Source organism: Anser cygnoides, chromosome 5, assembly GCF_040182565.1.
Source record: "Anser cygnoides isolate HZ-2024a breed goose chromosome 5, Taihu_goose_T2T_genome, whole genome shotgun sequence".
NCBI classification, from domain to species: domain Eukaryota; kingdom Metazoa; phylum Chordata; class Aves; order Anseriformes; family Anatidae; genus Anser; species Anser cygnoides.
Genome location: NC_089877.1, coordinates 3,620,104 through 3,647,220, shown reverse-complemented (window position 1 = coordinate 3,647,220; position 27,117 = coordinate 3,620,104). Strand labels below are relative to the sequence as shown.

Here is a 27,117-nt window from a genome sequence, read left to right as displayed (position 1 = left end):
GCTGTGAAAGGTACACACAGCTTCCTACCTATAGAAATTAATGCTATATTTCTGATTTCCCCCACCCTTCCAACTCATATCCTTCTGTGCTTGTGCACAGCACAGGCATTGCCATTGCTGCTTGTGCTGCAGTCGGGGAAAGGAGGGAGAGGAAGCAGAAAGGTCTTCCAAAAAATGAACTCCAATCTCCCTAGTTTGCAAAGATAAGGATGCATGCTTTTTTATTTAACAAAACAACAACAACAAATGCATACAACATTCCATAGCAGAAATGTTTAATTTGTCATAAAACAGCATATCACTACTTCCCATACATACTACATCAATTTTCAGAAAGCAAGTTTCTTTACTTGTATTACATGGAGAATCTTGGATTAAAAAGCTGGAAGCAAAGGGTCTTGTAGTAAAACTCCCAACTGGAAACCTGCAAGTGATTTTGCACTGTATCTGGAGTAGTGTATGGTATAAATGAGTGAGGACCTGAGAAAACAGGGTCAAGAAGGGAAAATACACAAAAAAGACCACTTCAACTTTATCAGGAAAAGTGAGTTTTGTTGCCCTGTCCCAGGTGCAGGTCCCAGCACTTGCTCTTGTTAAACTTCATGTGGTTGGTGATCGCCCAGCTCTCCAATCTGTCCAGATCTCTCCGCAAGGCCTTTCCAGCCTCAACAGAGTCCACAACTCCTCCAAGTTTGGTGTCGTCGGCAAATTTGCTCAAAACACCTTCTAGTCCTACGTCCAAATCGTTTATAAAAACATTGAAGAGAACTGGCCCTAAAATGGAGCCTTGGGGGACCCCACTGGTGACCGTCCGCCAGCCTGATGCGGCCCCATTTACCACAACCCTTTAAGCCCTGTCCGTCAGCCAATTGCTCACCCATCGGATGATGTTTTTGTTTAGCTGTATGCTGGACATTTTGTCCAGTAGGATCCTATGGGAAACCGTGTCAAAACCTTTGCTGAAGTCCAAAAAGATCACATTAGGTGGTTTCCCTGGATCAACTAGATGGGTGATCTTATCATAAAAGGAAATCAAATTTGTTAGGCAGGACCTAACCCTCATGAACCCATGTTGGCTGGGACCAATGACTGCATTGTCCCCCAGGTGTGCTTCAATAACTCAAGGATTATCTTCTCGATAATTTTACCAGGCACTGACATGAGACTGACAGGTGGGTAATTGCTAGGGTCGTCTTTCTTGCCCTTCTTGAAAACTGGGACAACATTTGCCAGCTTCCAGTCTACTGGGACCTCTCCAGATTCCCAAGACCGTTGAAAAATAATTGAGAGAGGTCCCGCGATGACATCCGCCAGCTCTTTAAGCACCCTGGGATGAATCCCATCCGGACCCATGGACTTGTATGGATCCAGGTGGAGCAGGAAATCCCACACACATTCAGGGTCGGTTGGGAGTTTGTCATTCCCACCGTCATGGTCCTCCAGCTCAGGGCACCCTGGGTCCCGAAGCCCATAATCAGCGTTGAAGACGGAGGCGAAGAAGGAATTAAACATCTCTGCTTTGCCTGTGTTCTTGTCCGTGAGGTGACCTTCCCCATCAAGTAGCGGACCTGTGTTTTCTTTGGTCCTCCTTTTTCTGTTCACATATATAAAAAAAAACTTTTTATTGTCTCCAACAGACTTGACCAGCTTCAACTCTAATTGGGCTTTGGTCACAAAAATTTTCTCCCTACAAACACGAACAGTGTCCCTGTATTCCTTCCATGTTGCGTGACCCTCCTTCCAGCAGCCGTACCTGTTTTCTTTTTTCGCCTAAGCTCCAGTAGAAGATCCCTGGTCATCCAGGCGAGCCTTCTGCCCCGCCTGCCTGACTTCCGATATTTTGGAATTGCCTGATCCTGTGGTTTTAGGAGGCAGGGCTTAACGACTGACCAGCACTGATGGACGCCAATGCCTTCAAAAGCAGTTTCCCAGGGGACCTTGCTGACTAGTTCCCTGAGCAGCCTGAAGTCTGCTTTCCCTATATCCAGGGCTGAAGTTTTGGTGGCAGTTTTCCTTCTGTTGCCAAAAATTTTAAACTCAACCACTTCACGGACACTATGACTGAGACGGCCGCCAATTGCCACGTCCCACACAAGACCCACTCTGTTCTCCAGCAACAGATCTAGGAGGGCACCTTTCCTAGTTGGCTCCCTTAGCACCTGCACCAATAAGTTATCATCTAGGTGCTTTATGAACCTCCTGGACTTGCTCGTGTTGGCCGTGTGGTAATCCCAGTTGACGTCTGGCAAATTGAAGTCCCCCATGAGGACAAGGGGAGTTCATCTCGAGGCATCTCTTAGTTCCACAAAGAATAATTCATCGGCGTTGTCGTCCTGGCCGGGTGGTCTGTAATAGACTCCCACAACGACATCCCCTTTATTTGTTCTTCCCTTAATCCTTACCCAGAGGCTCTCAACTTTGGCATCGCCAACTTGAAGTTCCACACACTCCAGCCCCTGCTTCACGTACATCGCCAGCCCCCCACCTCACCTGCCCTGCCTGTCCCTCCTGAAGAGCCTGTAACCATCTATTGCAACACACCAGCCACAGGACTCATCCCACCAGGTTTCACTTATGCTGATGATATCATAGCTGTGGGACTGGGCTAAGACTTCTAGCTCATCTATTTTATTCCTCATACTGCGTGCGTTTATATAGAAGCACTTCAAATGCAGCTCCCTACACACAGCACCTTGTGGAGCAGACCGAAGGACCTCACTAGCACACAGTCCCTCTGATTCTAGCACACCATCCCTTAGCTTATCACTGGTGTGCCTGCTTTTATCCCTTTCCCCCTTTGACTCTAGTTTAAAGCCCTATCTAGCCCCACTAACTCCTGAGCAAAAATCCTTTTCCCCCTCTAATTTCCTTAAGGGGTCATGAGAGAAGTGCATAAAATCAGGGACTCTTATTTATCCTACTGATCTTTGAATCAACTTGTTCTGGAAAATGGGAAATTTGGACCAGATGATTTTCTAAGGTCCCTTCCAACCTAAATCGTTGATTGATTCTCAGTTTTGATGAAACCAAGAGGCAATAAACTTTTAAAGGATATTTTGGCCTGTGGAATCCATTGGCATAACATACTGCTGAGTCCATGATATTAAATAAGTAGATGAGACATCAGTGTAGATGAAATAAAAATCCACGATTGGGTTGGATGGGTTACCTTTTCTCAAGGGCTGGATATTGTCAGGCCAGCACAGCTTGCAAAGCATTGTAAGAAAGTTTCTCTAATATCATAAAGAGGAGTTTTCTTTCCTTTCCTTGAAGTAGCTGGTATGAGCCATGGACAGAGCCAGCTCGTCTGTTTTGTTAAGACATGCTGTATGCAGGGTGAGATTCAGGTCTCAATTACAAGAGGAAAGTTCTAGTAACTGCACCATCAGAAACTTCTTTGTAAGGCAGCGTTTAACTTAAATTGCCCCTGCATTTAAAATTTGTGTTTTGCACTGATGCCAAATTTACATTCCATTGCACAGATAGAAAGAGGGTCTGATTCATTAGTATTTATCAAGGTAGCTGTGCTAGGGTAGTATTAACTAGGGAAATGTAGCTGTCCCTGCTTTGCAGAGGGTACAGCCAACCCTGTTAACGTTGGTCTGTGATCCCTAGAGTAATGTTACCCCAAATAAAGCCAACAGCTTCCTTCCTTTTTTTTTTTTAATCCAAACTAGGCTGACAGATTTTTGAAGTGTTAAAAATATTTCATTGCTTTCTCAGTAAAAGCAGATTAAAGGAAGCTGGTTGGCTGTTTTCTACAATAAAACCCACCAACCTGTCCTTGTCTAGAATTTATTTCAATAACATATTAACTTCAAGAGTGGGTAATAAGATTATTTCTGTAAAGTAAGAGGAAAAGAATCTAAGCCTGAAAACCACTTTTGTTAGTGCTGCAATATGCATCTGTGGTAAGGTTAATAATAGAGTTATCTCTGTCGACAAAGGAAGGAGCCTGACAATGGAGAACAAATCCAAATGCGTTTGAGTTCCTTGCATAATTGTTATTTTAATTGCCATGTTCAGAAAAGTCTTCAGAGGTTCACCAAACACTGCTCAATTCCAGATGAGATTTACCAGTGCACCACTCACAAGCTTTCTTTTGAAAAGTTACTTTCTTGTTTTATCATGTTTACAAAAACTGAAGTGAGAGTTAGTTATGAATCTTCTGTTATTTGAGTCGATGGCAGATGCTAGGAAGGCTTTGCTGTGCGGTAGAGCTAAACTCTCTGGGACTGATTACAAAGAAATTCCATTAGCAATATTTAAATGCCATCTTTGAAAGGCACTCAATAATATGTGTGTTGGCGCTGATCAAGAATAGTACCTTTTAAAAATGAAAAAGTAATGTGACTGTTAGTTTAACATAAAAATGTCAAACTGTGGGCAGTCTCTTGTCAATTAAAGAATCTGGGCTATTCCTAATGGGAATAAGGATGAAGGGGGTGTGTGTGGAAAGTGGGTACTAAAAATTGCAGATGTGCAGAACTACTCAGAGATAATTTGTGCTGGCATATAACACTGTCAGCCAGTTTGGAAGTAATACAGGCAGCTTGATACCTGTTCTGCCTGAGCCACCTTAGTGATTTTTTTTTTTTAATGTATCTTCCTTAATAGCTAGCAAGGCTTTACAGTAAGCAGGGCTACGTTAATGGTGTGCTGAGTGGAGGTGGATTTGTGCAGATTTAAAGAATGTACTTTAGCAAGTTCATAAAATGTATTAAAATAGAGAAGCTGCTTGCTGCTGAATTGAAGGATATACCTGTGAGAGGGGAAGGAGGGTCCTTAAGCTCTGGAAACTAGTGGAGCTGGTGCTCCGATAGGAGTAGAGGATGAAGACGTGCATCTCTGTTACCTGTCAGTTCATGTCAGGGTTATGTCTCAGTATAAATAAAACACCGCAGTCAAGCATCATCCCTAGCTTCATCTGAAAGTAGCTTCCAAGGAAACAAAAGTCTGATAGAAGTTCACTTGGAGGGAACATCCTGTAAGTTCTCTCTTTACCAGTTGGTACTTAGGTCCGTTGCCTGCTTTTGGGAGGTCTGTGTTTTTTTTTTTTTTCTTTTAAATTACCATTACTTTCATTGTGTCATTCTCTTAAAGCATCCTATTTTTTAATTTATTTTGTTCAGCCAGATTTAAAGCAGGATGTATATCTAGTGTTCTCTTTTCCCAGGCATGTTTCAACTCTCTTCTCACTGTCCTAGCTAGTCACTTAGTGTTTGATCCACAAACGCTTCACCTAAAATGAGGCCTGGGCGGCAGCTGGTGCTAATATGTAGATGTACGTAAGCAGCTGTCTTCCTCATGATTTAAATGTAAATTAGAAAGGAAGCACTAGCATCTCCATTTTGCAAGATGAGAGTTGAGCGTTATTGTGATTTGACCAAGGTCATGCATGTCTGTGACAGATCTAGAAACTGAACGTTCAAGTCCCAGTATGTCTTGTTAGGTCGGAGACATCTTTTCACTTTAATCTTTGTATTTTAGTGATAAATTCTGACTTCTTTGCCTAATCATTTACCCAGACTGAAACTTACTCTTCCTTAGTTTTCCCATGTGATCATTTTTATTTTTTTTTAATCCTTGTAAATACTATGTATAAATTGGATACTATGCTTTTTCTTTTGAACCCAGTATTTTGGATTTTCCTTTTTTGTTAATCTGTTGCTCTTTGCACCTTTAATGTCTTGTTATAATGCCTCTTTTATCCTGACTTCTTAAAAGCATTTTGTCCATAGATTTTATGCCTTTTCATGTCAGCCTAATATTTTGTACTCACTTGAGGCCACCAGTTGTTGGCTCATGGCTTTGTCATTGCTAATTGTTATACTTTGTTTTATTGCTGTGTCCTTCTGTTATCCTTTCCCAGTATTTTGCTTGAAAGTGCTGTATAAATAACTAAAATATAATATAATGGGCCAACTGGAAAGTAAATCAATAGAGAACCTTGTTATGAGGGCAAAACTGGGGATCCCCTAGAACTGTTGCAAAAGGCCAGCTAGAAAGGTGAGCACCATTTTCTCTTAGCTCCACTGCTGTCTATCAGAGTTTCTCGGTGTTGTGAATCCGTAATATTAAATTTTTGTTTGTTATCTAACTCAGAGACACAGAGGACAACTAGAAGATCTGATAGAAAACAGGCACAGTAGTTACTTAGATAGGAACACAAAAGTCTTAACATGCCCCTAAAAAGGGAACAAAGCCTTGGGAATGCCGATGGCCAAGAAGGTTTTGAGTGACCAGCTATTTCTTCAGATATTTAAGGGAACAGGTGAGGAAGCAACAGTCAAATTAGCTATGGAATGAGGTCACTTTAACGTAATTTCAAGCTCTCTTGCGTCACCTGTCAATGTGCCTTAGTTTGGACAGGCAATTGCTGCGGTGCTCTTGGCTGCCCAGGTTTTTCTCTAAGCCTACCATCAAGGTCAGTCCCTAGGACTTGACCCCACGCATGGTGCTTGCAGGGCCTGATCCAGGGGGTGTTTGCAATGGCTCAGCCTGTACCGAAGCTGTGGCTAGAGAAGGTGGTGGCAGCTGCAGATCAGCTCACTGGGTGGTTACCTAGTCTAAGATAATGGAGGCCTGGGTTTCTTCTCCTGACAAGATTTCAGGACACATCTCCTGTGAAAATATCCAGATCCCCATTTTGTGCCAGAAGTCAGTGCTTACCTGCAGGGTCCCAGGGTCTGTATTTGGCCACAGGGGGTGAAAATACCCTGCTCTGGCAGAGAAGGGAAGTTGGAAGCTCTGGAGAAGGCTGCCTGGGTCAGGTAGCTTTAACTGGTAGTCCTACAGATGTTGGTATGTTCCTGTAGACCAGTAGGTGAAATGGGGATTTCGATAATTACTGACAATTTTTAGCACTTATGTTGTGCATCTCGGGTCAGCGCAGAGAGGTTTCACTAAACAGATTTGTTAAGACTTTGTTAGGGTAATTGGATGATCTACTGATTTATTCAGCACCTTCTAAGGAAAACATTGTCTGGAAACAGATGTGCCTTCATCTTCAAAGCGAGTTAAAAATGAAGTTTGAAAAGTCTTTCGTAGAAGGAGAGGGGTTAGAGATGCACAAGATCCTGTATGCTGTCCAACTAAAGGCAGAATTGTCAACCTTTTGTGCATAGGGTCTCAAATAGAGAGCAATCTTTATATCTAAAACAGGAACTTTGTAACACTAGGAAAGCAAATACTCCAATTTTGTAAGCCAATACCGATGAGTGTCTGTTCTTGCCTTTCCGAGTTTGCAAGCACAGTATCTCAGAAGGCAAAAAATCTGTTTTCTCACAACATGAATAAGATTGAAGTGATGAGAGTCTAAATTATAATAAACCAAAGTTTGGTTATGCAGCAGCATCTTCAGTATTGTAGAGCCAGAAATGCTGCCCTCTGATGGTTGGAGCCACTTTTTCAGGGTGAAAGTAAACTGAAATGAAGCAACTGGTTTGCATTTATGGGTTCTAAAAGATCTTTGGCACATCAAGAAATATAATATGCAATTGTAGCACAAATTCAAGGTCATAAATGATTAAGAATGGTGTGTGTGTATAGAGACAGTTTAGCTTTTGGAATTCAGTATAAGCTCTTACAGACTAATATGTTCAAAACAGTTTTCCTTTGGTTCTAGCTTTTCTTTAGAAAAAAAATTGCTTTAGTCCAATAGACAGGCATCTTTTTTTTTTTTTCATCAGGCTAAAAATTGAAAATGCAGAGAATAGAACAAACCACAGGAAAAATTTTGCTATAGTTGCTGGCATACCATGGTTGTATGCCAGGAGAGATCGAAAAGCTTGTTCCGCTGTGCAAGGCGAGTGCTGCTCCAAGAAATGTCCATGCAGGAGCAGTGTTAGGGGGAACCGTTTGTGCTCCTGATTTCAAGGTCAAGGGGAAGCATTTTCAGGTGCAGTGGGAAAGCAATGTGTTGTGAACAGTGCTCCAGTGGAACTCGGGCCTTACTATATACCGCAGTATCGATGCATTTGATAACGGCTGTGAGGCTGTTTCTCCTGAGGTGTGTCGACAGTGCTAATGCTGTTGATAAGACATGAGAGGGAACAGAGGTAGAATAGTGGCAGTGTGTTTTGGAAGAGCACAGAAGTGTTAGATCTGACTTTCCACTGAGTGACAGCCAGGAGAAGTGTCGTGAAAGATGAGCAGTGCAAAGAATTGCTGGGAAACTCCAAGAGGGACCCAAATCCGTTTCTGAAACTCATCGGCAACAAGTGGTGTTGGGACCTCCAGGTGGGAGGGAAACTTCAAAGCTAGGTACAGCTAGGTTTTTAATCAGGTTTTTAAGTGGCATATATGTATTTACAGTACCCGAAAAAGACAGGAAGTGGCATAAATTTTGCGCATTTATAGGAGCTCTGAATGCAGATGTTCAAATGCAGATGAATGTGTTCCAGTGTTTGGGAAACTGAGCTCGTAAATGGTTAAGAAATGGGGAGGGGTGGGTGGAAAGAGGTTAGCTGGGTGTTGCAGAGCAGTGGGAAGAAGCGGTGCGAATAGATGCAGGACAGGCAGTGGGTGGACTGCTGGACTGGAATCCTATCAAAGTCTAAGATAATGCTGTAACTTTTACAGAACCCTGTGTAATCAGTAAAGCAAATTTTTTTCACGTAGCTGAAACTTTGGGCAGCTTTTAGGACAAGCTAAACATGTATCTTTAATTTGATGCAGGAATGCATGAGCCTTTAATTAGGGACTCTCTAGTAAGAGCAGTAACAGACTTCCCTTCATGTAATTTCTGTGGTAGAAACTTGTTCTCCTGAGTTTTATATGTGTGCATTTTTTATTAGTGCATTTTATCTTTAAAGCGGGAATAAGTGTGTTTATTAAGCTGGTTGTATTTACCCTTAATGCAATGCATTAAGGATCTATTTATTACAAAGAAGTCTGCTTTTGTAGAGTGTGTGCTTGTAGAAAAGCAGAGCTATTGATTAGATTGCTTCTGAGGCACTTTACTCTCATTACAGTTGGAGTAGATTTGGTGTGGTGTACTCTGGTTTCTCTAAGCAGTGTACTATGCGTGTATGTTTTGTCCTCTAGATGTTTAATGGTTGCCGTTGGAAGTGATTTTCTGTCTTATATGGAATTGGTATTGTTTGAATGGTGGCATTTTCTTCTCCTTTCCATTTGCTCTGTTAATGGTAATAATTAACCAACTCTCTGCTTTCACTTTTATTAATATATTGATTACTCAAGTATAATAAATGGGGTCTCAATATATGTACTTTTGCATGAAATGACAGAATGAGCTCCTGATAGCTCTAATATTCATCCCAGGTAGCTTTAAAAACAAACTGAGCCCTGCAGCACTAATGCTTTCAAATTATTTAGGAAAAAAAAAAAGTTTAGAAATCTGGACACCAATATATAACAACAGGGATTTTTGTAATTCTTTCATCTGTGATGTTGAAAATACATAAAAGGCCTGGCTATGATCTGTGCACATTAGGGCTTACACAGTTAGATTGCATTGAGAGTAGGGTTGAGGTTAGTAGGGTTAGTTTTGTTAATTTTATTGATATTCTTGAGGTAAGGAAGAAAAATGCTAGAAAAATAGCTTATTGCACTCTAAATATGTTCTTTGAGAGTTTGGGTCATAGTAAACTTTGGTTTAATTTTAGGAATACTTTGCAAAATCAGATGTAACCCTTTTTGACACAGTTTCCCATAGGATCCTACTGGACAAAATGTCCAGCATACAGCTAAACAAAAACATCATCCAATGGGTGAGCAATTGGCTGCCGGGCAGGGCTCAAAGGGTTGTGGTAAATGGGGCCGCATCAGGCTGGCGGACGGTCACCAGTCGGGTCCCCCAAGGCTCCATTTTAGGGCCAGTTCTCTTCAATGTTTTTATAAACGATTTGGATGTAGGACTAGAAGGTGTTTTGAGCAAATTTGCCGACGACACCAAACTTGGAGGAGTTGTGGACTCTGTTGAGGCTGGAAAGGCCTTGTGGAGAGATCTGGACAGATTGGAGAGCTGGGCGATCACCAACCACATGAAGTTTAACAAGAGCAAGTGCTGGGACCTGCACCTGGGACGGGGCAACCCTGGCTATACGTACAGACTGGGCGATGAGACGCTGGAGAGCAGCCCCGCAGAGAGGGATCTGGGGGTTGTGGTTCACAGCAAGTTGAATATGAGCCAGCAGTGTGCCCTGGCAGCTAGGAGGGCCAACCGTATCCTGGGGTGCATCAGGCACAGCATCGCTAGTCGGTCGAGGGAAGTGATTGTCCCGCTCTGCTCTGCGCTGGTGCAGCCTCACCTCGAGTACTGTGTGCAGTTCTGGGCACCGCAGTACAAGAAGGATGTGAAACTGCTGGAGAGTGTCCAGAGGAGCGCGACAAAGATGGTGAAGGGCCTAGAGGGGAAGACGTACAAGGAGCAGCTGAGGTCACTGGGCCTGTTCAGCCTAGAAAAGAGGAGGCTGAAGGGAGCCCTCGTCGCAGTCTACAGCTTCCTCACGAGGGGGAGTGGAGGGGCAGGCGCTGACCTATTCTCTTTAGTGACCAGTGATAGGACCCAAGGGAATGGTGTCAAGCTGAGGCAGGAGAGGTTTAGGCTAGACATCAAGAAGAGGTTCTTCACTGAGAGGGTGGTCACACACTGGAACTGGCTCCCCAGGGAAGCAGGAAGTAGTCACTGCACCAAGCCTGTCGGAGTTTAAGAAGCATTTGGACTGTGCACTTAGTCACGTGGTCTAAAATTTTGGGTAGACCTGTGTGGTGCCAGGAGCTGGACTCGATGATCCTTATGGGTCCCTTCCAACTTGGGATATTCTATGATTCTATGAGTCTATGAAATTAAATAACCTGCTTTCAGTTTTGTATGGTTGTGTCCTCAATGCTTTTCATACCTCTAAGTACTTTTACTCTGACATACCTCATGCTTGCAGTGAGAATTGATCATTAGGAATAATCCCTTCCTAAACACACGTATGACAGCATGCAGTGCCTGACGAGCCAGAGTGCCTCTGTGATGCTTTTACAGCTATCATTTTTCTCCTCATCACTACAGCCACATTTCACTGCTTTCAATATCATCCCGGTTTGTTCTACAGGATCCTACAGGTTATGCTTTACAAAGATAACATGAGCTAGTGACAATAATCTCCTGATACATGAAAGAAGTACTTGCCAAGTCACAACCCTGGATAGCCAAACAGGTCAGACTCCACAGGCAGGGGGAGGCAGGCAGCCAGCATACACGCAACGCTTGATTTCACAAAGGCTGTTTTACCTCTGTATCAGATACAGCTTGAATTTACTGCGGTCCTACTCTCATATATCAGTGACTCAGTCCATTGGCTGTGTCTTCTAAAGATTTCACATGCATCAACTCAACTCAGCCTCTTCCTTTAGCCAAAGGCTTTTGGTGTTGCCTGTCCGAACAGGGAAATTTGCAGGTGTATCTATAAAATGAACCATGAGTCATCATAAAACCATTCTTCAGATGAACTTATTTGTGGGTGGGATCATCTCATGCTGGAAGAACCCATACTTCCTAATACTAAAAGGATGTCTTCCAAATTCCCTGAAGTGTTCTTTATCCAAACCAAGTTTTCCATAGTTTCTTTCCTGCTTTGTTCCATTATTAATCTGTTTCCCTCTGCAGTAAAGTAACAATTATGCAAAACTAAAAAAAAAAAAAAAAAAAGATGAGACAACGTTTAAGTCATTAAGTAGTAATCAGGATTTGGATTTTGATGCACCAATTTATCTAAAAGTTCAGTAGCAGAGACAACATGCAACTGCAACCAACCCCTAAGACGTAAAGGAACTCAGAGAGCGCAGAAAGCTGACAAATAGTTTCTGATGTCACACACAACAAATTACAGTTGGGTTAAAACTATACAAAACAAACAAACAAAGTTATATTGTTTTCCATCATAAACGATCATTTTCAAGCTTTTAAAGTTTTGCCACCTCTAATTACATGTTTTTGAATAATTAGAATTCCCGATTCTAATTGTATTCCTACTCTGGCTTATTCTACCAGGTTATTCCTTGGATACAAATAAAAATGTTGTGTGGAATTTCAAACACATCTGAATATTTTGGGTCAGCTGAAAACACAACCATTATTAGATTTATTTGCCACCTGAGGGAGAATATGGAATTAAGGAACAACAAAAATCACAATGCATATGCACACAAATGCACTCTTCACTGAAATACGGGCATCGTATTTCTATTGCCACACTGAGTTACCTCAATCAGAGAAGGACAAAAATCTTTTCCAATAGCCAGAAGATGGCCAGAGCCTGAAAGCCACAGAACCGTAGTGACCACACAAGTGTTAAGGACCTATAGCTAAGCAGCTTCCTTGTTAACACTGTCATAATAGCTCCAGAAATACTGCCAGTATTACACCATTCCCACAGGAAAACTAATGGAAAGCTATTCAAAATGGGAATCCTTCCTGCAAGGTGGGATGGCATTTCTTCAATCTCAGGGTTAACTACATCTCAGCTGCGACCTGGAGCATCCTTTTTATTTAAGTCTTGAGCCTCCCAAGAACACAGAAATCATGCTAAGTTATGGTGCATTTATACTGGGGAAAATGAGTGCTAGATGCTAGCGCTGAAACTATTGTGGTCTTAGTTGCGACAGAGAGCGCTTGAAAACAGGCTTGTTCTGATTTTTGTTTCTTTGTTTGTTTTCCCCCAACACAAAAGGTTGATCATGGACTCACTTCAGCCCTTTTTTTCCCCCCTCACAATTTTCCTGAGTTACATGGCGTTTCAACCACTTAGAACTAGAAGTCATGATTTCCTGCTTTTAACAATAATTTAAGTGTAGTTCCTAGAGCCAGGGGCTGCATCCTGCTCTCAGTTACACCCAGAGATCACTGAAGTTGCATCAGGTCTCTTCAGCTGCGCAAGCCCACTCTGTTTAATGGACTACCCATGCTTTAATTATTATTTGTAATATTCTTTATTGATTCCTTTATGGATATTAGCTGTCAACAGGGACATCACAGCATGAACAGAGAAGGGGAAAAGTAATAGAAATTAAATGATAGCCTGCAACCAGGCACAGAAAGACCTGTGCTGACATTCTACTTTGGAGTCCACAAAGGCTTGTGGCTAAAGACATGAAATGTCTTCCAGGTTACACAATATGTACCATAATGGAAAATAACAAGGTGACACTTTTGCCTTCTCTGTTTCTATTGCACAGTAACAATCCTCAGCTTTTCATTACAGGTCTGAAGGAATAACCTAAGCTCAGATATTTCTTCACTTCTATTCAGACATCACCGTATTCTTTAGGATTTTAATACTTATTTTTTTAAAGTTTCTAACCCATCTAATTGCAAAGCTAGCCTCACATCTGTAAATCATTACCCTGCTGTCTTCCAAGTTGTGCTGGCAGAGACCAAGAAAACTAACTAGCAAGTTGTGCCACTCCCCAAGGCGGCCTAATGCAGGGCAAGATGTTGATGTCAAAACTTAATTGCAACCACTTACAGCAGCCACCACCGAAAAACACCAAGTCTCCTGCAGGTACTGCCGAGTCAGCAGGTTCCTGCTGTGCCAAACACACGGATATGGACCTTCCCTGCTGCGCTCACAGCACATACGGCCTCTAGGCACAGCCCGGCGCACGGCAATGATAGCTACTTTATACGCTAACACTGTTAAAAACCCTGTTGGGACAGAAACTGTGGTCTGGGTTCTAGCTCCAGCCACCCACTAGAAAGACAATTTAAGCAAGAACAAAAAGATACAATACTATAAAGCTTGTTCATTGCCAGCTCAGTGAACCAAAGCAAATCTATGTCATAGTAATTATATTTACACTGTAAATCTAGGCAATAGCTCTTCAGGTGGTATAAATTGGCATTAGCCCATTACAGTCAAGGAAGCCTTATTGATTTACGTGAGCTACGGCTCTTATACCAATTTTCTATCAACTTCCAACCTACAGCTACCTCCAGACCTGAATCGACCCATACACAGTACACTTCTGGAATGTCTATAATTTCTCTTCACTGTGCGATTTTTATTTCTAAGAGCTGAAAGTTTGGCTGGCCCATGGCATTCAATTTCTGATGACAAAAACCTGTGCTAGGAACAGGTGGCCATGACTTCAGGTCTCTTCACAACACCAGCTGTAATTATAACAGCAAATCACATGATTTCAGGCAATGCTGTATCAATGCTTCATGTCAAATTTTCAGGAATCTGAAATGCGTCCATAAGTTTTCCTCTACAGTGGAGCCTTGCTTAGAAGCCCAAAGCTGGCATTTTGCTTACTCGTTTTGAGAAAACAATCGCTTTTACATGCTCCCACCCAACCAGACAGTAAACCGTCAGAAACTTTTCTTCCTCTTCTACAAACTAAGAACATCTGAGACCTGAAGAGTTCATATATGGGCGCCAGATATTTTATAGCATAATAGATATTTCTAAATTTTAACTATTCAGCTACTGGGATTGAAAGCATGGGAAGGACACATAAACAATAAATCTTCTCAATCAGAATTTCACCAGGCTAAGCTCATGAACCAGAGGGAGCTTTCCAATACTTTGAGTAGGATATTAGATATGAAACTTTCCTGAGTAGCCAATTTACTGCACACGCATAACTCTTGCACGTATCAGATTATTCTCTCTCCTAAAAATACATTCTGAAATATTCACTTTAAATATGTATACTGCCAGACTGTGTACATGTACCCAGGGCAGAAGACATCTTTCTACTTTAGTGTACCCTGCTAATCACATACCATCTGGTAATATATTATGTATTCAAAGATACACATAATATATCAAAACACATACTGTAGGCATATTATGGTGTGAGGAAAGAAGGAATATATCAGATGTAGTCACACAAGTGTAAATAACTTCTCATCCAAGAGAGCAGAACAGCTTTAAAGTACAATGACATTTTGAAAGATCTGCATTATATCTAGAATTGAGAATTTTTTAAATGAGTCTGAGCGCTCAGTGATGCATTAATTAAAAACTTCATCTGATTCCCATAAAAGTAATTGGAAAGACCTGTCGACTTCAGCCATCTCTGAATCAGGCCCTGTAGCACACTGAGGGTGAGTTTACATCTGCAGTGAGCCTAAATTAGTTCTCAGGACAGTAAGTCATGGTTTCATGCATTAAAGTCTGATGTGCAGTTAATTTTACTTCTTGAAAGATCTCAGATAAAAAGTATGCATTTCAAAGCTTCCCAATATTTAACGTTTTAACACTTAGAAATAGGAAAAACTTTATTATATTGGTTTCAGCTGCATGCATAAGCAGGCAGCAGTCCCCTGAAAGATGAACGTGGACGTTAAATTACTTCTGTAATTTAACCCCTAGCTAAAAGATGAAAAGCACTATCAGTTGCTCTATTTCTCTTAAAAAAAAAAAAAAAAGTTTTTATTTGTGGCATTTAAACTCTGTTCTACTATAAATACATTTAATTCCTGGCTCCTCTGAGATTCTTACAGTAAGGCTGGACAAATACACTCTAACACTTCTACACTGCTGTACTTTCTGCTGATCCCATCACATCTTCATTAATATGCAAAGCACACTATTTATTCAGGTGTGTAGGATTTTTGTTTTCAATCACATTTACATTGCCACTTGTTTCATCTCTTATTTAAAGAGAAGAATGATTCATGCCTACATATAAATACAGTATAACAGCTTACGAAATTCACAGAGGACTCCATCTAATTTAAAGGAAGCTATTTGGAGGTCTTAACTGGCTTTTGAAACCATGCAGAAGACAGACCTTACTCCCTGGGTCCATCTTAGCCCAACTTCCATAGCTATGGGGTAGACACAGGTGCCCTCAGTGCACAAGGAGTTGTGTGTGAGCTACTCCAGAGGCACCTGCTGGACAAGAGGGAATGGATGATTTTCCACTGAACATTCAGAATGACTTGAGGTTTGCTTTTCTTCTGACACTGCAGATCACTCTGGAGTTCATTGGAAAAGAAAATAACAAAAAAGATCCCCTAGGAAACTACATTTACTTCTGGAAAGGAGACAAATAGTGGTGAGAACAGAGGCAAGCATCAGTAAGTCCCAGCCACAGAAATCAGTATAAAATGGAACATGTACAGCCTACTGGAAAAATCCTATTTCCCAGGCATTCACCTTTAACTGTCTTGCTGGGGGACAGCATTATTTAAACAAACCAGCCCACACTTACAGTAGAGATTACTGGTGCCTGGTCTTCTCTTTAAGGGACTTCCTTGGCACTGCATAGAGAGGGATGATATTTACCAGTGTCTGAGCAGTCCCCTGATCTCAGTCCTTTTACAGGTTTCTCACACTGGCCTTCAAGCATCTTAAGTCACTGTCACTTCGAACTATATACGCCTGTTCCTTTTACCCTGTGGCTTATTACTTATAGCAGTTAACCCATTTCATCTTCACACCAACACCAGCAATCCCTGCAAATGCTGTCTGCAATTCCAACATCATCAGGGGTTAGAGATCACCAATTAAACAGCACAATATTGCTGTATAGGAGATTAGGGAAGAACAGAGATCAAAGAGCACAGCCATGCTGCATTATTTGGGTGACCTAATGGACTAATCTAACCGCATCCATTTACACCCAGGCTCTTCCTTTTCTTGGGTTCAATTTTAGATAAAATTTGGGTTAGAGAGACGTGGTTTCACTAACAGATGAACCTTTAAAGGGACACAGCTAGAGTGCATCAGCTCTTTGAGGAATGCACTGTATTGCCATGCTTATTCCCTTCTTGCCCACCTTCCTCATCCCATCTTCACTCTTACCTGACCACCATCTGTAGATTCAGAGATGAGATTTCGATTCCTATATATGCCAGATTTCAGCATCTCTAACTACAAGACAGACACTCCTACACTCTGCAGCTTGCTGCTTTTCCTGGTAATTACTGTTCCATCAGTGTCCCTAAGGGAGAAGAAAGATCTGCTGTTGCCCCATTACCAGCTGTCTTCTGATATTACTGTAACTCTTGTCTCCCTCAAGGTATTCTTGCTACTGTTGACCCTGTATTTTCTGATATAATTTGTGATCTTTTTCATATCAAAAACATCACAGACATCTATTTGTACATACAGCTCACTCATCTCTAACCTAGGTCTCTAACTTGTGTTCAGGCTGCCAGAGTCTGAAGTCTGCTTCTAATCTCCAGGCTACTTTATATTCCGCATTTCTTCCACAAATCTTTGCTAAAATAATTTTTGCTGCAACTTTAACCTTATTGTCACAGCTTAAATCTTGAATGCGATGAGCCTTATATGGCTTAGAGCACGCAACATCTTCCCTGGAGCACAGGGGAACTCAGATTCTCTTAATTCTGTTTCTTCCCTCAGCTCTATGCCCGATTCTCCACCCTTGGAGAAAAACGTTTGCTACCTTTGATCTGAGGTAAGAAATACAATCCATTTCTTTTTTCATTAAAAACTGCTGTTTCCTTACTTCCAGTTTTCTATTATCCTTCTGAGAAGACTGCCCTGATGGTAGGGCTGCTGGAGTCTGAAACCTGAAAACGGGCCTGTCTTGGTAGCACTGCAAGACAGCAAACATCAGTCTGGAAGTGCCAGTCATGCAGTATGTTTTATGTATGTTCTTCCACTTGTGGAACACATCAGACAGATGTATTTAATAAAATGAATCTAATTGAAATCAACCCTCAGCTAAGGCCCAACAGTCTTTTAACAATCTCATCTCTGTACTGAGATCTATGCACAGCCATCAAGTCCAAGTTAAACCTTCTCCCTGAGTGAACTTCAGCGGTGTGCAGACCCTTGGCACACAGACAAGCTTTTATCATTATCAAAGCTAGAACATTGCATTAATTATTTCAAGAGATCATTTTTCTTTGGATTATCCTGATGAGCAAACTTTAATGATCCTGGCTTGTAATAATTATCTTTAAAGTTGTTTCCTATCACATGCTTCATCTGGATAGTAGCCATCTACTTTCTCAACAGTCTTTCAAACCGTGTCTGCTGAGATAAAAGTGAAGAAAAGGGGAAGGGAATGATATAAGGTTGTATCACCAAGCATGTTGCACCACGCTCTTCATCTCACCTTGTCATTTCTTCCTTCATATTGCACTCTTATTTGTGGTGTATTGTACTATACATTTTATACATACAGACAAGAAGGGGCCTCTACCAAGCGTGATCCAGCAGGAGGTCTGCTGACTGCCTGAAAGGCACTGTTTATTTTATTGTAGCTTCTACTGATGGTCTCTAAATGAAAAATGTCAATTAACCTTGTATTTAGGTCAGTAGATACTGTAGCACATTAGATGGGTAATGAAATATATTATGTATCACTACAAGGAGTTGGGGGTGTAGCTATAGAGAAGAGGAAGGGAAAACAGTTGTTGCTTTTCAAGCTAATTTACCCTATTTTTCCACAAAGCAATTTATTCTTTGTGATTATTAAATTCCCAGTCTCTGAAAATGAAGCATTTCTATAAATCATGCTGTTAACAAGTATGTGATTTGGTCACCTATGCTGCACAGAATTGTTTAACTTGGTCAGAAAAAGATACAGGAACATTTTAAGCAGACTATTACACAACCATTTAACACTGGGTTTTCAAACGGATTTGAAGGGAATAAAGAGCCAGAAATCAAGTGATGTCCAGCAAAAAGCAGTATTGTTTTCCTTGTCCCTTTGGGAAAGGGCTGTACTAGGCTGATGGACTAACATTCATGAAACCCTGCTGTTTACAAGCATTTACTGAGCAGCTTTGCTGTACTATTCATAACAAACATAGGATTCCCAAAACTTATCAGGCACTTATGACAATGTTTATATTCATAAGTATATTCTAAAATGCACTGTTTAAAACTCAGTTCCTATAGAGATGAAAAAATGCAGGCAGTGATACAAAACGGACTAGAGATAGCAGCCTGATTCATAGATAGGTCAGTATTCAAAACAGCTCATTTAAGAAATTTACACTAGAGGGTTATTTCAAGACTGAAGGCACATATGTTGTAGGCATGAAACTAAACAAGTGGTACTGAAAACCAAATAGAAAAAAGCTGGTAAATGCCCTGGATGTGGCAGAGTTTGCAAATTCCTTCACCTCACATATGAGAAAAGGAAGCAATTTGCCATTAACACAGAGAAGTGCCAGCTTGTAGCTTGTCTGGCCAGTGCTGCCGACACCAGGAAAATGACTGTCTACATGTTTACATGAAGTGCCTTGCATGGCAAAAGCCTGAGCTTGACCACAGCTTCTAGATGCTGCTAACATAATGACTACTTCTGTAAGGATTAGTGGCTCCCTCATGGTTCCTACAGTATAGGGAGAATGTAGCTTCCTATTCTAAGCTATGCAGCCTTATTTCCTACAAATGCTTTACATACTACTACTGCAAAAGCTAGAAATATTTCCCAACTAAAAGCTTCACTTTCTAAGAGCTAATTAAACTGCTCCAGGATTGCAGAATGTGTAATGCCAGAAAACAGGGAAATGTTAACAGTGGTGGTGAGAGGATCACGCCGAATGCTGATGTAGTAAGATTCATACATAAGTCTACCCAATTTTTGAGCTGCAATATGCATTGGCTGCATATAAATTCTTTGCTCAATGCAGGCAGTATGCATTTAGTCCTGTTCTTTGAGAACTCAGCTCCTTATCTGTATGCAGACTGCTTTTGTTCTGAGCCTTTCTTCATGTTCTCCCTCTCTTCTTAATTAACAGAAAACAGTTATGAATATTAAAGAAGAAATTAACAACAGTGTAAATAATTTCTGGGTGTTTGTAGATTCCATATTTAGTTTTTAATTAACCCCCACTGGTTTCGAAAAGCTGTTTAAGAGAAAGATACACTTTCAAAATTTCCCTTGTGTTTAAATAAAGAAAAAGAAGTAAGGTAAAACTGTAAAGCAGCAGTTTGGCATTGCAGACACCAGCATCATATGAGGATGTTGTTCTGACATTATTTCTCCTCCACTTAGCTCAGCTTAGGACTCAGTTTCACCAGAACAATTCATATATTGCTGCCTCCACTTAACAAGCTAACTGCAAGGCATCTGGCAAAAGGCTGCATAACTATGATAATGCAAGCCATCTTCTACTGAGTTAAAAGTTAACTAGAACACAGGAACTGGTCAACTTCAAAGGTCCGTTAACCCCATATTTTTACCACTGACCACAGCTAATACCGGATATTATAGAGGAAGATGCTAAAAGCCCTGGCATAGCAATTACACAATCCACCTGCTGATGGGTAGACCCCTTTATCACCCCAGTCCTATGGGAGGAGTCGCGTAACTTCTCACAGCAACCCCGTACATCCTTGCTAGCCATTTAAATGCCTAGTTTTACAGTTAATCTGATCAATCTATCCTCCTTCAACTCCTGTCAGCAATCAAGGTCACAGAAGAGGTTCTTCTGGACTGAAGGAAAGTTCCTCACCAGTTTTTAATGAGCTTATTTTTACAGTATTTTGGCATTTGTGTAGCCTAAAAGCACATGCTTTGAAGTGAATCACTACCATATACACAGGCAAGCATATGCGTATCGTACCAATAAGAGCAATTTACATCTATTTTATACCTCTTGAAAAGATGCAACAAAAGGAGACACCCCACACCACTGATCTGCTCAACAAGCCCTGTTGAGTCAGTGGGAGCTCTGCATGTGAGACAACTCAAAGACAGACGGCCCAAGAAATCTAATTTAAAGAAGCCTCAGGAAAGCTTTAAATTGCATTCCCAGTGCAAGCAACAGGGTAGATCATCCTCTCCCTTGTGCATAACACCCATTAGTATTAATTTGAGTTATCCATGTTCACTGGTAGGAGAACATGGCCTGGCGCTACTAAAGGAGTTCCTCGGTTTCTCACCTACACCACTTATCCCCTCCGCTTCCTTGCACGGCCATCGTGCACACATGTACTAGAGAAATGATCTGCACTCTGCCCGAAGGCTGCACAACAGGCAGCAATTTCTAACATAGAGCAGCCAAAAAGGTATCTTCAGACCAACTGACAGGTACTGATGGGTCTTGTTGTCTCTTCAACATCCAAGTGACAGTATACTTGCATAAAGAAGACATATAGGAAAAGAGGTATTACCTTTAAAATAGTATGTCTAGGAACAACTATTGAGGTGTTAATGGGAAAAATTCTTATTGAGAAAAAATACTGCTGAGTCTATACAAGTATTTTGTCAAGATGAATCAATCTGCATTCTTTGACCCATAATTAGCATATTTTATAAAAAGAAGAGGAAGACATTTGTTTTATTCCCTCTCTCTTTTTTTTTTTGAGATTTCATTTTATCTTAAGAGGATAGTTATGAAGCAATATTAATATTAAAGCTGTATGCACCTTAATAAGAAAGTGGATTAACTGCACAACTGCCAACAGAGAGATACAAATCAACAGAAACTATTGCTACAGAAGGGGGTGGAAGCTGCCATTCATCTGGCTGGGATATGTACAGGTGCTCTGCTCTGCCTCCACGACAGGAAAAGGGAAATGGGGTCTGTGACAAAGCGGCCCAGAAATGGAGAGGAAGGGCCCTACACACAGCTTAGCATGCTGGAGTGGTTTTCCAGAGGAAGAGCCTAGGAGCACATTTAGGGAAGAAATACAATTAAAAGTAAATCCTTATAAAGATAGCATCCAACAAACAACACAAACCACCATGGCAAGTGTTTCCAGAGAACTGCCACCCACATTAAATCTCCTTGCTGACTGTGTGAGGTCACCCTGCGAACACATTTCCTCACACCCGCACCAGAGGGGGGCAGAGGCTTCTGTGGAAAACTGCCTCCAGCGGGTACTTGGGGTACACTGGAGAGAGTCCAGCCACCCCAGCATGTCAGGGGAGGACTGAGAGCCAGGGGCAGCCCTGGAAGAAAGCATCCTCTTATCTCCATCATGACATTTACCACCCTGACAAATGCCCTCTGTCAACATGAGAATGCATCTTCCTACACTGAAAAGCCTGAGCAGAGGGAAGTCAATCACTTGAACAGAAACACCACATCCCCAGTGGGTGCAAGTCTTTGCCATTTTCATTGGGATACCATGGACTGGCACCAGCTACACATCTGGTCTGGGAAAGCAGCAGCAGCTCTTTTCTGCCAGCACCAATACCTCCAGAAGAGAGGGGCAATCAGGAAGGCGGTCAGTCATGCACACTGATTTGGCCCCATGGCCAAACTGCACCTCCAGCAGCACAACTCTGCCTTGCCTTGCATCACGTTAGCCCCATGACCTGCTCCCACCCACCCAGGAGTCAAAAGGAGCAAGGAGAATTCAGCAGCAGGCCCTCAGCATAAGTAACCTAACGATGGCCACATGGAAGGCAAGCCACCCTCCTACATGAGCTGGTTTTCATGCTAGCAAGGCCATTAGCAAACTTCAGTCCCTACACATTAGAAGTTAATCCTGCCTCAGGCAGCATCAACTTACACATTAGCTCTTTAATGTAACATCCGTAGTGCTGGAAATGAGTCATCTGGTGCAAATATTTTCCCCCGTGATTCCACTCACTTCCCCAAATCCTGCATTCCCTATTCTCTTTTGCAGGGACCTTTTATATGTAGTTTTACCTTGTGAGGTTGGACTTACCAGGGCAATATTCCATACAAGTATTGTTTTATCCCACATACAGTAACTTTGAGCTTTTTTTTTTTTTGGTGATATCTGTAATAACACTGAGTGGTGCATGGTGAGAGAACAATGTGTGACCAAACAGCAAAGACTTGAAATATTCTTAAGAAAAACCCTTCATGCAGTTTGCTATTAGCAGTCAGGTCATAACAAAGGTGCTGTGTATTTGTGAAAGCATGCACAGATCAAAGCATACTGAATTTTTGGACAAGTGATGATTTATTAAGAAATGCATACTAAATGCCTAATTTATAAATTATTTATAACCCAGCAAGGGAGCAAAAGCTATAGTGTTTTACTTGCAGAGACTCCATGCAAAAACTGCAAAATAAGTATTTCAAGAGCAAGCTGGATTGATTTCCAACCTGTGCAAAATCAAGCTAACTTCACTGCATCTAGTTTTATATACACAAATTCATCTGTTTAAGAATAATAAATACCTTTTTTCAGATAATCAGAATAAGATTACATATATTTTACTATCCTAAAAAAAATAAAAAAAAATAAATAAGGATGCTGTCTTAAAATACTTTAAAAACCAGCCCTTTGAATTGTAAGTTTAGATAATGCTTACAGAAATATCACAGAAAAAGAAAAAGGCATTTCTAGAAATTAATGCAAGCGTGTCACCAAGATAAGAACACCAAAATTGTTGTAAATAGGCTTCTAAAACTGTTTCACAGGCAAAACACTAACAAAATCCTTAGAGAGACAAGGCAATCTTCGGTTCAACAACTCAGCTTCAGGTCCCCCCCATCGCCCGGGGTATTTTCCAATATTCCCTTAGGTGCCTGTGCTGAGAACATACCCTTACAGTAAGACAAGTTCAAACAACTTAAAAGAAAATGTATTTTATGTCATTTTGATAGCGTGAGGTTATCACCTTCTTGTTCAGCAACGTCCCTGGCACATCAACTGCTAAAGAACCAAGCGGGTGTTAACCTGAAACACAGCTATCTAAGGCGAGGTGATAAAACCTCCTTTGGTTAAAGCACCTTACCTTTCAGTAAATGCCTTCTGGCATAGCCCTCCAGCTGTCAGACATTTGTAAAACACTTTTTCTGCGCAGCTTTATCCCCACTTAAGCAGGGTGCCCTCATCTAAGCCTCATTCCTTTAAATAACTCTGCTCCCCTTTCTTTAAAGTGAAGGAAACCAGACCTGGCGATACCAGAAGATAATGTGGCCAGTAGATCACAGTGCCAGGGCAAGATCATTACCACCATTATGTGTTTGATTGCTGTATCAGCATGGGTTTAAATGACTTCATCAGCAAGACTGCCACCACTCCCCTTGGCAGATCATTACACATTCTGATGCGACCTAAAGGACATAATTTCCCCTGTGTCTCTAATTTCTTTTTTTATTTCTTAAGTCTCATTATAAGCAGATAGGTTGATAATTCAACAGAGAATAACAGAATTAAGCACCTAGTATAACTCTTAACTGTGATCTATGCACTGCTGAAAGGTATACTATGTAAGACAAGTACAGTCCATCCATCCTGCAAAGTGCTAATACCCGCCATTATCACTGGGAAAATCTACCGGGCTTTTAGTTTAAGAGTAATGTCATGTGTTGATGCCTTGCAATTTGATGGGATTTCCGTTCATTAGCAGTAATAAAAGAACCACTTTTTATTCATAAAATTATTCTAAGTGACAGAAAAAAAAAAAACTTCTTAAAAAAAGCATACACACAGCTGCTTTTTTTTCTTGTGCAGTTGGGATCACCCATCTCAGCACATTAATATTGTATTAGACAATGTAGATCGCTTTTTCATTCTTAATTGGTACTTAAAATTTTCTCTCTAGTGAAAATACTGATTGATTTGGTGTTTAAATGAACTTGTTCATCACAACTGCAAATATCCTGAATACTAAGTAGTTTAAAATAACTTATCATAATAAAAAGATTGATTGACCGTACCTAGAAAAAAGTGCTATTAAAATTAAAATTTTAAATTCATAGCTATTTTGTAGTATCCCTGAATAAATAACATCAGGAAGGGAACCTGGAATGCGTTCGCCCTAATTGTGCTCCATTTTTCTGTATCGCCAGCTTTGAGGGGTCAAAAATTATGATACCAACAGAGAAAATGATCAGACTGTTAATGACAATAAGTCACACTCATTTTTGCTTTTTCATTCCTGAGTCATTTCAGATTACATATTTTCAGGATTTTCTCTGCAACCACAAGAACTAGTTGGTTTTCTTTTTAAATGGGAAAAAGTGCAACCAATTCTGACCTGATCACATGACCTAGGCTAAAAGACAAACGAGTTTATATTTCTATTTTATTTTTGCATTGCTTGGCTGACAGCATTTGCTCATCAGCCCTTACAAACACAGGTGGGTGCTCCCAGGGCTGCAGCAGCCCAAGTTCTACAAAAGGCTCTGTGAGCTGGAGGGTGTGCAGGGCAGAGTTTCTTGCTGCCTTTCTGTGTGTGCCTCGCAGGTCTTCCAACCACAAGCCAATCCACACCCCTACCAGAACCGCTACCGCTGCAGCACCAACCTGCGTAAAGCTCAGGGGTGGCGGCAGTGCAGGAAGGCCGCAGGGAAATGGGGAAAGCCCCTGGTCAGCAGGTAGGAACAGCAAGCCAGGCCCGGGTGGAGGCGGGCATCAGAGGGCACATTCAGCAGTGACCTGCAGCAGGCTGCCAGGCCAGCGGCGTCTGCGCCAGGGCTCTGCTGCTGCCCGCCTTCAGCTGGCTCCTGTGCGCGGGTGCCTTGGCTGACACCCCGCTGTGCTGTGCTGGGGAAGACCAAGCTGGCACGATGCACGGTCATCTAAACACCAGGCACTAGCATAAAAGACAAACCCTGCGATTAACCGTAGGTTGTCTGAATACTAGAGTGAAAAAGCAAAAAGTAAGTTCATAAATGCGCTGCAGGCTTATGGTCCTTACTGGTTTTGCTCAATGTAATCTAATCCAATTGAACTACTACATAGAGATTTATTAACTCCTTACGCAGAGGGGATATATGGTCTTTACTTAACAGCCCTTAAGATTTTTTTTTTATTTTATTTTGTATGCCTTACTCAAAAGTCCGCTAAAACAGAAACAAATGCATAGAACAGTCTGTTTTCTACTCGTTAATGATTTTGTTTCCTCAACGTACAATGCCTTTAAAACATGCTCTGACTTTCAGGTAAGGCTAAGCCTGAAAACCCAGCTTTCTGAGTGAGTACCCAAAACTGAGCATGGTCTACAGTTGCTAGTACCTTTGAAAGCGTAGGTTATATGTCACCACTTCATTTTTATCTTCATTTTGCAGAAATGAATTTGTTCTTAATATGGTTCATTGCTTTGCGGTGTAATTTTTTATTATTTTTTGTTTTGTTTGTTTTGTTTTCATTTCCTATTCTGCTCAACTGTGCTGTTGATTGTTTCCTCAGGAGTGGTCACAACTCAGGAGAAGAAGGTTTTGGCAAGTCAATTAACATTGCTGTAGAGCAGAGCCCAGGAGAGGAAAGGACATATGGTATGTGATGATGTGCAATTTGCTATTTTTTAATTTCTTAGTAAATAGAGTGAGCGAGAGGACATTCTTGGTCACATTAAGATGAAAGACCAACTATAGAACTTTACTAATCTGGCCTCACTTAAAATTCATAGATGTTTTACATGTCAAGTAACCTAACCTCTTGAAAATATACAGGAATGAGATTTAAAAGCCAGGATTCTTTTGCTATACCAAATATTTGCTTTCATTATACATTCATTAGACTAGGAGAAGTGCTGGAGGGCAGAATTTGGGCTGTTTAATGTTTATTAAAAAATCTTTTGTTAGACATGAAAAAGTCCTAAAAGGTCATCAAATTCATAGCATTGCACCACTACAGTCTGACCCACGTTTATTTCCTCATATGCATCTAATCAATTTTTATAGCTGCTCTAAAGTAGTCAATTAACAGTTCTATTAATAGTAATGAATGCATAGCTCCAGTAGGAAGGAAATATCTGCCAGGATTTCCTTGTTGAACATTTTTCACTGAGAGAAAGAAGTGCATTCAAAAAGAAGTGCACTCACAAACACCAGCTTTAGGGGGCACTGGCACAGGTCTGCATCTGGCTTTGTGAACCAGGGCTCTGCCTTTCTGCACATTCCTGGCCATCTGTAACAGAGGTCTCCCAAGGCTCCTTCTTGACATGAGGGGACAAAATGAGGCACACAGCCACTTAGCAATTCCCCCTAACACCTAGACAGAGAAAATGGGATAAACTGTAGGAGCAGACAACCTCTGTTTGAACATTTCAGTTCCTTTAAAACCAGAATCCATCCTAAATGTGTGCAGGTTTGGCTCAGAACACTCCAAGGACCTCCCTCCTTTTAACAAGACGCAACAAAAAGGTTTCTGCAGCTTCCCTAATGGGGACAGCCAGAGAATGCCAGGTACAGCAAAGAGCAAGCAGGGCTTATACACTGTAGCTGTACTCCTACAGGTACCTGTAGCGACGAAGTATGGAAATATGGAAAAGAAAGATTCCATG

The 27,117-nt window shown here is 41.3% G+C and overlaps 1 long non-coding RNA gene across 1 annotated transcript in view; it reads left to right on the top strand.

Moving 5' to 3' along the window:
- Positions 1-27,117, top strand: part of LOC125183483 (uncharacterized) — a 34,416-nt gene that overhangs the window by 1,943 nt on the left and 5,356 nt on the right. The window contains exon 2 of the long non-coding RNA XR_007165548.2: positions 26,022-26,107. This is a non-coding gene — a long non-coding RNA (uncharacterized lncRNA). The remainder of the gene's footprint in view (positions 1-26,021; positions 26,108-27,117) is intronic.